The sequence below is a fragment of the Chionomys nivalis genome, chromosome 7 (assembly GCF_950005125.1).
Source record: "Chionomys nivalis chromosome 7, mChiNiv1.1, whole genome shotgun sequence".
In the NCBI taxonomy this organism is placed as follows: domain Eukaryota; kingdom Metazoa; phylum Chordata; class Mammalia; order Rodentia; family Cricetidae; genus Chionomys; species Chionomys nivalis.
Window position 1 is genome coordinate 78742617 of NC_080092.1, and position 10260 is coordinate 78752876.

The 10260-nt window shown below is 45.3% G+C and overlaps 1 non-coding gene and 1 pseudogene across 1 annotated transcript; both read right to left on the reverse strand.

Annotated features, from left to right (window-relative positions):
• Positions 1 to 500: 500 nt before the first annotated feature.
• Positions 501 to 2597, reverse strand: LOC130877056 (pre-mRNA-splicing factor CWC22 homolog; annotated as a pseudogene).
• Positions 2598 to 7692: 5095 nt separating this feature from the next.
• Positions 7693 to 7797, reverse strand: LOC130878936 (U6 spliceosomal RNA). Its single transcript, XR_009057542.1, has one exon. It is a non-coding gene; the product is annotated as a U6 spliceosomal RNA (small nuclear RNA).
• Positions 7798 to 10260: the final 2463 nt, after the last annotated feature.

A 10260-nucleotide genomic window follows, 5' to 3' on the forward strand; every position in this document is an offset into this window, starting at 1 on the left:
AAAAAATAAAACAAACTGAAGGATCTGAGAAGCAGAACAGCCAGCCACTGGTTCTTACCTCCACCTCAGGCCAAAAGGGTGATCCTGTCTCTACCAAACTTCAGACTGCATCTGAGCTCCTGTATCCTGCAGTCTTTTATTTTATTTATTTATTTTGGTTTTTCGAGACAGGGTTTCTCTGTGGCTTTGGAGCCTGTCCTGGAACTAGCTCTGTAGACCAGGCTGGTCTCGAACTCACAGAGATCCGCCTGCCTCTGCCTCCCGAGTGCTGGGATTAAAGGCGTGCGCCACCACCGCCCGGCTCAGTCCTGCAGTCTTATATACCTCTTAACCACTCAGCTACTTCTCCAGCCCCAGGCATTGTGTTCTTAAATTTACTTCTTGCTGTCTGGGAGAAATTTTTTAGAAAAGAAAAATTTGGGTTAACTGTCAAGTCCTGGGAGAGGTGGCTGTAGCATCTGTTGTCCAATCTCTGCATAATGGGAAAGTCCAGCACTTGTCTAAAGTCCCGGGTATAGTAGTCTGTGAGGCTGGATCATCTCATCTAGCCACCTCGAGATTGTCCGGAGCAGTTGGTGGTCCAAAGCCAATCTTTGGGTGGTGTTTTTCCACTTAGTGGTATTACCACAGTCCTGGTGGGATCGTCCTTGTGGGCCCCGACCTCCTATTGGTGTATTCTTCAGATGCTCTCGCAGTTCATGCATTAAACCTCTGAGACCTATGAAGTGAAGGAGTCGATAGCAAACCGGGTATCCCGTGGGTTGTGTCGGGGTAATAGATCTTCAAAGAATGGCTGTAGAGTCTCATATTTTAACCTCGCATCCAACTGAGGCAGACCCATGTATTCACACAGTTCCTGGAAAAGTATTTTGACGAAAATTCCACTAGATGATGGAATGGTTTCTTCACTAAGCTTGATACATTCAACAACACTCCATGGAAGTGAATCTGTGTACAAAAGGTGAGCAAACACCTCAGCGACACTCCTCAATGGTGTTTCTAAGCGATGGATGCTATCATAGCGTTCTTTGAATAGACTCATAAATGATTCCACGTATTCTTTTTTTAGCGTGCAAAACCGCCCAGCTAGCAAGCCAAAAAAATTTTCATAGGTCCTTTGTTGGGCACAGCAATCAAGTATCATGTTGCAGAGTTCTTCTGCTTAGCGCTCGCAAACTCCATCTTCAGCAACCTGCGTGTACATTCTTCAAAAGCTAAACCTGACTGAATAGCGAGATACATTGTACGGCGAAATGAGGCCAGGTTGATTTTTGTTTTGTCATAAATAATTACTTTTTGTCTTTCCTCCTCTTCTTCCTCCTCCTCTTCCTCCTCTTCACTACTTCCAGCTTCTTGCTCTGTGTTTGAATCACTGTCTCCTTCATTGAGAATTTCCTTTTCAATAGCTTCGTACTTCTCTTCATTCTCCATAAAATTAGCATCCATCTTGAAAACGTTAAGAACATCTTCTGGATGGTAGTCATCCTCCAAGGGGAGCATATGGGTGAACTGATCATCCCCCTCTGCAAAATCAAGTCCTTCCTGAATAACAGGGTGCTCCTTGAATCTGTCCTTCTGTAGAGCAATCATTACTTCAATCGTATACTGAACTCTTGCCAGTCTCAGACTCACGTAGAATGTCTCGCAGGTGTTCAAAGATAGCACTGGTTCCTCCTCGTGACACCTGGGTTAATTTGATGCCACACTCCTTGAGGAAGCCGATAGCTACCTCGACGCTGTCATCTGTTGGTCTCTCCAGCAGCAACATGAGCATCTCCGGGTACAGAACGTCATGTGCCACATTTTGGTTGGTAAGATCTGCCACAAATTTTGAAGCAGTCAGGCAAAGTTGCTTGTCGTTCCTTTGATATCTTTTCCGGAAATTAAGACTTAGTCTCTTGAGGATTAATTCTCCAATCTGTGGAAGTTTTGAGTTGATTATTGCCACCAAAGCTACATAAACAGGAGTGAAGATTGGAGAAGTGCTCTGTGCCTGTATGTCAGACCTGGCCGGCAGGCCTTTCCCTCTGACTGTTTCCTTGAAGGAGCTCTGGGATAATGATGCTTAGGTTGGAGGTGTTGACCTTGTTACTGAGACCGTTGGTTGATTCCTTCAGGGCCTCCCAGATCATCCTCTGATAGGCTACGCTGTTTTCATCTGTGATCTGCTCCTGCAACACCCTGAGTTTTGCAGGAAGAATCGATGCCCCCCCCCCCCCCCAGTTCGGGTGAGCAGCAGATCCTGCTCATCTTTCTTCTTCGTGGGAGGTTCTTCCTGAGTAGAACTCTGAGTTAGTGTTTGCTCTGGGCTCCTACTTCCAGGAGATGGGGATCTCTGGGACCTTTTCCGGCCTGCATCTCTTTCTCTGTGTATGTCCCCACTTGGTGGCTCTACGCTGTCTTCGTGAGTACACCCTCTTCTTGAATGCTCACAGTCTGACTGTAATTGGAGTAATCTCTATTCCGGCAGGGGTGGGGGGGAACCTTTCTTGTTCTGCAGATCTGTCTTCTGGGGAGAAGTTCTGGTGGTGTGAATTGTGACTCTCCCTTCTGTCATGACCAGAAGAATGTTTTTTGTGTCCCACAATCCTCTTCATTTTCTCATGCTAGTTTCCTAAATAGACTAGGTTCTTCAAGTCGGTTCAAGAAGCAAATACTTGGGGCTGGAGAGATGGCTCAGTGGTTAAGAGCATTGCCTGCTCTTCCAAAGGTCCTGAGTTCAATTCCCGGCAACCACATGGTGGCTCACAACCATCTGTAATGAGATCTGGTGCCCTCTTCTGGCCTGCAGACATACACACAGACAGAATATTGTATACATAATAAATAAATAAATATTTTTTTTTTTAAAAAAAAGAAGCAAATACTCAGAGGCAGGTGGATCTCTGTGAGTTCGAGACCAGCCTGGTCTACAAGAGCTAGTTCCAGGACAGGCTCCAAAACCACAGAGAAACCCTGTCTCGAAAAACCAAAAAAAAAAAAAAAGAAGCAAATACTCTGCCCAGCAAAATCCCAGCAAAATTCTTCAAAGGCCTCGAAACAATGGTACTCAACTTCACTTGGAAAAGCAAAAAACCCAGGATAGCCAAAACAATCCTGTACAATAAAAGAACTTCTGAAGGCATTACAATCCCTGACTTCAAACTCTGCTACAGAGCTACAGTACTGAGAACAGCCTGGTATTGACATAAGAACAGACAGGAGGACCAATGGAACCAAATAGAAGACCCGGCTATCAATCCACACATCTTAGAACACCTGATATTTGATAAAGAAGCAAAAAATATCAAATAAAAAAAAGAAAGCATATTTAACAAGTGGTGCTGGCATAACTGGATATCAACATGTAGAAAAATTAAAATAGACCCATATTTATCACCATGCACAAAACTCAAGTCCAAATGGATCAAAGACCTCAACATAAAGCCAGCCACACTGAACCTTATAGAAGAGAAAGTGGGAAGTACACTTGAACACATTGGCACAGGGAACCACTTCCTAAATAGAACCCCAGCAGCACAGACACTGAGAGAAACAATTAATAAATGGGACCTCCTGAAACTGAAAAGCTTCTCTAAAGCAAAGGACACGGTCAACAAGACAAAATGACAGCCTACAGAATGGGAAAAGATCTTTACTAACCCCACATCAGACAGAGGTCTGATCTCCAAAATATACAAAGAACTCAAGAAATTGGACACCAGGGCTGGAGAGATGACTCAGAGGTTAAGAGCATTGCCTGCTCTTCCAAAGGTCCTGAGTTCAATTCCCAGCAACCACATGGTGGCTCACAACCATCTGGTGCCCTCTTCTGGCCTGCAGGCATAAACACAGACAGAATATTGTATTCATAAGAAAGAAAGAAAGAAAGAAAGAAAGAAAGAAAGAAAGAAAGAAAGAAAGAAAGAAAGAAAGAAAGAAAGAAAGAAATTGGACACCAAAAGATCACATAATCCAATAAAAAAAATGGAGTACAGACCGAAACAGAGAACCCTCAACAGAGGAATCTAAAATGGCTGAAAGACACTTAAGAAAATGTTCAGCATCCTTAGTCATCAGAGAAATACAAATCAAAACAACTCTGAGATTCCATCTTACACCTGTAAGAATGCCAAGATCAAAAACACTGATGACAACTTATGCTGGAGAGGTTGTGGGGAAAAGGGAACACTTCTGCATTGCTGGTGGGAATGCAAGCTGGTACAACCCCTTTGGATGTCAGTCCCTTTGGATGTCAGTGTGGCGATTTCTCAGAAAATTAGGAAACAACCTTCCTCAAGACCCAATAATACCACTTTTAGGTATATATCCAAAGTATGCTCAATTGTGCTACAAGGACATGTGCTCAACTATGTTCATAGCAGCTTTGTTTGTCATAGCCAGAACCTGAAAACAACCTAAATGCCCCTCGATCAAAGAATGGATAAGAAAAATGTGGTACATTTACACAATGGAGGACTACACAGCTGAAAAAAATAACGACAGCTTGAATTTTGCAGGAAAATGGATGGAACTAGAAAACATTATTTTGAGTGAGGTAACCCAGACACAGAAAGACAATTATCACATGTACGCACTCATAGGTGGTTTTTAAACATAAAGCAAAGAAAGCCAGACTACATACCACAATCCCAGAGAACTTAGACAACAATGCGGACACTAAGGGAGACTTACATAGATCTAATCTACATGGGAAGTAGAAAGTAGAAAAAGACAAGATCTCCTGAGTAAATTGGGAGCATGGGGACCTTGGGGGAGGATTGAAGGGGGGGGAAGGGAGCAGAGAAAAATGTGGAGCTCAATAAATACCAATAAGAAAAGAAGCAAGTACTTGATGTTCTGAGTTCCTTGACAGTTTTCTTTTTCTATCTTTCTCCACATACCACCTGTATGAATCCACAGGGCAAAGGAAAGGTCACAGGATCTCTACGAGTCCTCAGACTGAAGGCTTTCACTACCAAACAAACCTCAGACTGCATCTGAGCTCCTGTCTCCTCCAGTCTTCTATACCTCTCTTCCCCCAGCCATCCCACTCCTGGCTCAGCCTCCCTAGGGCTGGGATTAAAGGCCTGTCATCCCAAGTGCTGGAATCACCTTTGTGTGAGCTCAGTTTCTGCTTCAGATGGATTCAGTCCTACTGCCCAGGGTGGCCTTGAACTCACAGAGATCCCTCTGCTTCTGTCAGTCCCTGAGTGCTGGAATTAAAGGAGTGTGCCACCACTCCCTGAGCTCTGTGGCTAACTAGTGGCCTAACACTGCACTCTGATTTTCAGGCAAGCTTTATGTGTTCACTACAAACAAAATATCACTACAAACCAAAGTGTTGATAAGAGAGAGACCTCAAAACAGATTGAGCGAGCACAAGAATCCCATCCCTCTCTTTATTTTTATTTTATTATTATTTTTTTTTTTTTTGGTTTTTCGAGACAGGGTTTCTCTGTGGCTTTGGAGCCTGTCCTGGAACTAGCTCTGTAGACCAGGCTGGTCTCGAACTCACAGAGATCCGCCTGCCTCTGCCTCCCTAGTGCTGGGATTAAAGGCGTGCGCCACCACCGCCCGGCCCATCCCTCTCTTTATTAATGTGTTTATTGGACACAGGTTTTCTCTATGTAGCTCTGTCTGTGCTGAAACTTGGTAAGGAGACTAGACTGTTCTCAGAGTCACAGAGATCTGGACGTCCCTCCAGTGCTAGGATTAAAAGCATTTGCCACCAATCTGGGCCTTGGGCTAATTTTTAGTGTCTGCCTACCCTTCCTTCTCCAACACCATCTCCTGGGGCTTTTTCATTCAAAGCAAGTGCTCCTAATGCTGAAAGGCAGATACTGTTTTAGAAACCTGTTGACTGAGCTCATAGGAGAACTACTTAGACTGCTCTTGGGGAAGGTCATTAGGACAGTCCACTACCCATAACCCAGTGCATAATTAGGGAAGGCCCTCAGCTCTTTGTCAACACTGTGAAGCCTAAGGGAGGCAGAGCCGGTATAAAGATAACCAACCTTTACTAACCCTACACCAAGACAATTGTCACTGATAAGTCCCTCTTGGACTTGTCTCTTTTCTTAAGGAGGGCACTGGGGACTGACTTCAGGGGCTCCCGCTGTTACCGTTCCTTTCAGGTGTGTTACTGAGCTACAGCCTCAATCCTTTTACTATTTTGAAACAGGGTGTGGCTCCATAGAAATAACCCAGACTGACTGTATGTTGCTACCCTCTTCAGCCTCCCCATGAGCCTGGCCTTCTTTTGCTTCTGTTTTGTTAACTATGTAGATTTGGCTGGCCTGGAAATCCCTGTGTTGACCATGCTGACCTCTAACTCAAAGGTCCCCCACCTGCTCCCCTGCTCCACCACACCGAAGCCGGCCCTTAAGAGTCTTTAACCAGAGAACTCAGGAACTGAATGGATATAAACTCATCTTCCGCTGAAGTAGCCACATTACTATACAGTAAGTGAGCTCTCAGTAACTCCCCTAGCTCAGGCTGCTGCCCCAAAGTCACCCTGAAGAGGGCACTTTTGTTCAGTGGCTAGCGGATGCCAGCTACAAGGGAGCCTGAGGAAGGAAACATAACAATTGACCACGTGTTAGGGGTGGTTCTCGCAGGGGTTGCTGGGACAAGGAAGGGAGGTCCACGTGGAGTGGGAGGAACACTCTTAAAGTTTTGTTGGGGCTGGCATATAGAGGGGAAACAAACGACAAACGTAACACCCAAATGTGAGTTGTGATATTATTGTGAAGGAAACTAAAAAGCGGGTGGGTGTTACCCTGGGACAGGGACTCTGCAGCCCGCCGGAACGCAGGGCAGGGTCGCTGGCAGAAAGCGCCCTGTGCCCTGCAGACCTTCAGCGGAAGCTTCTGGCTCCGGGCTGGTTTCCTAACGTCCATCAGCAAGGGAGACTTTTCCTTGAGAAGGGAAAGGTGGCGAAGCCGGCCGTGATCCTCCTCCGGGGCCGGTATGGGACTGAATTAATGTCAGCCAGGCAACTCCAATTCTTATTTACCTTTCTGAGCGCCTCGGAAAGCCTCCCAGGAGAATCCTCTCCCTGGAGAGAAGCCAAGACAAACGTTCGCTTTCTTACTACCAAGTTCTGCCCCCTGTTAAACAGCAGCCTCATTGTCAAAAATGGAAGAGGCCCGCAAGATGAATTACTCCAGTTTTCCTTCTCTAGGGGCTGTGGTGGTGGTCGGTGGGGTGTCTGGGAAAAAACCAAGACCCTGGCAGGTAACGTGGCTGGCTTATTGAAGGCCTTTCACACCGCAGGGATGCCTTCAAGGAGTGGAGATAATGGGAGGAATGGAATTCTGCAATTCCATAAACCTGCGTGGGAGGGTGAAAGATTTACTGTTAACTCTCTGCAGACTTGCAGCCACCCTATAGGGAAAGTGGCTATCATCCCAGGACAGATAAAATAACTAGGGACTTGATTTATGGGTATTAAACACTGCTTTTCTTTAGGTTCCCTCGCAACTGACTCCGCTTTTAGTTTGTTGTTGTTAGGACAGGGTCTCTCTCACGTTGTAGCCCAGGCTGGCCTGGAATTCTACAAACTGAACTCAAAATCCTCTAGCCTCACCCTCCTTCCAGCTGGGATTGGGGCGTGCTCCACCACAACTCTCCTGGCCTTTACACTGTGAAACCTCTCTTCCTTATGTGTTTAAGTTCAGGGGTCACGGAAGCTTAAAAATTCTTTTTTTTTTCCCTATGGAACGCTTCACGAATTTGCGAATCATCCTTGTGCAGGGGCCGTGCTAACCTTCTCTGTCGTTCCAATTTTAGTGTACGTGCTGCCGAAGCGAGCACTAGAAGCAAGAATTCCAATGAAAGTAATTCTTTGCCTGGCCTGGAGGCTCACACCTGTAGTAACTTCAGCACTCCGGGAGGTGGTGGAAAGCCATAAAGAGTTGGATGTCAGTCTGGGCTACAGAACGACATCCTGCCTCAAAAAAAAAGTCCCCAAATCAAACCCTGGAAAGACCTTTCTAGGTTTCCTGTGGGTTATCCCTTGAAGTTGAGCTACAGTCAGACTGCCAATCCAAAGATTCCAGTCTTGTCTTTGGGGAAAAGGTATGTTTACTATCTGATGTAGTGAAATTGTAGACTTTGGATTTTAGAAATAAAAAGTTTCCAGGAAAACTAAAGGTGTGGAGCCGGGCGATGGTGGCGCACGCCTTTAATCCCAGCACTCGGGAGGCAGAGGCAGGCGGATCTCTGTGAGTTCGAGACCAGCCTGGTCTACAGAGCTAGTTCCAGGACAGGCTCCAAAGCCACAGAGAAACCCTGTCTCAAAAAACCAAAAAAAAAAAAAAAAAAACTAAAGGTGTGGACTGATGTAGGATGGCCAGCTGGTAATTTATCTCGCGGTGAAGACATTTAAAAGGTCCTACTGTTGATTATTGCCATCATTTGTTTCACAGAAGAAAGTATACTTTAGGGTAGTGGGTTGAAAGTCACAGCTCAGGTCAGCCTGGACAGTTTGGTGAGACCGTCTCAATCAATCAAAATCAGGCTGGACAGACAGCTCGGCAGTAGAACACTTGCTCAGCATTCATGACGTCCCGGGTTCAATGTCCAGTACTTTTTTGTTGTTGTTGTTTTTGTTTTTTGAGACCGGGTTTCTCTGTATAATAACCCTAGCTGTCCTGGAACTGGTTCTTGTAGACCAGGCTGGCCTTGACCTCACAAAGACCTGCCTGCCTCTGCTAGGATTAAAGGTGTGCGCCGCCACCACCCAGCATTTTTTTCATTTGGTTTTTGTATGTCTAGAACTTTTTAGCAAATACAGAAGAACGTACCTTCATTAGAAAGTGCTCCCATTTCGAGGCCAGCTTGATCTACAAGAGCGAGTTCCAGGACAGGCTCCAAAGCTACAGAGAAACCCTGTCTTAAAAAGAAAGAAAGAAAGAAGGAAGGAAAGAAAGAAAGAAAGAAAGAAAGAAAGAAAGAAAGAAAGAAAGAAAAGAAAGAGCTCCCATGCCCCTTGCACCCAGGGCTGGTGTGGACAGTGCCCCCACCCACATTTTAGCCTAGGCTGACTCTTGTTCAGTCTGTGCCCCAGCTCAGGGGTGGGCAGCCAGAAGAGGAGAGCCAACTCAGCGTTTTTAATTTTTTAAAAAATATTTATTTATTTATTTATTATGTATAGAATATCCTGTCTGTGTGTATGCCTGCAGACCAAAAGAGGGCACCAGACCCCATTACAGATGGTTGTGAGCCACCATGTGGTTGCTGGAAATTGAACTCAGGACCTCAAAGAAGAGAGGAAATGCTCTTAACCACTGAGCCATCTCTCCAGCCCCATCTTTTTTTTTTTTTTTTAATCAGGCTCTTGTTATGTACCCTAGCTGGCTTCTAACTTTAAATCCTCCTGTCTCCATCTTTTGTGTGTAGGATTACTTTGAGGCCTGGCGACACAACACCTTTTGGTGTGCCTCACAAACTAAGAATCGTTTCCAGCGCTCAGGAGGCAGAGGCAGGCCGATCACTGTGAGTTCCAGGCCAGCCTGGGCTACAGCGTGAGGTCCTGCCACAAACCAAACCAAACCAAGAATTTGTAATAGTTGCACATTTTAAAATGAGATTGTAAATTGAGATCACTAGAAGAAATAGGGCTAGCGATGTAGCTCAGTTGCCTCCAATTGTGAAGGCCTGGGTATGAGCTCCAGCACTGAATATGCTTGTCCTGTGGTGAATGCAGATAATGGTAAATACCTATGATCCGGCATCAGGAGGTAGAGGCAGGAAGATAAGAAGATCAAGGTTCTTGTCAGTTATATAGTAATTAGAAGCTACATGGGAAATATATATATATGTATATATTATATATTCATATACATATATGAGAGACCTCATCTTAAAACTTCAAACAAAATTGTCAGGAATATAAGAATCATATAATAAAGTTATATTAGAAAACGGTCACATTCGTATCATTCATTGGGGCTGCTTTTGCACTGAAGAGGGGGAAAAGGCCTCACAACCAGCCAAGCCTAAAATAGTCAGTCTGGCCCTTTAAGAGTAGGTAAGTAGAAAAAGCAGCCAGGCGGTGGTGGCGCACGCCTTTAATCCCAGCACTCGGGAGGCAGAGGCAGGCGGATCTCTGTGAGTTCGAGACCAGCCTGGTCTACAAGAGCTAGTTCCAGGACAGGCTCCAAAACCACAGAGAAACCCTGTCTCGAAAAAACAAAAAAAAAAAGAGTAGGTAAGTAGGCTTAGCCTAGTATGATAGTTCGTGCCTGTAATCCCACAATCCCAACACTCAGGAGG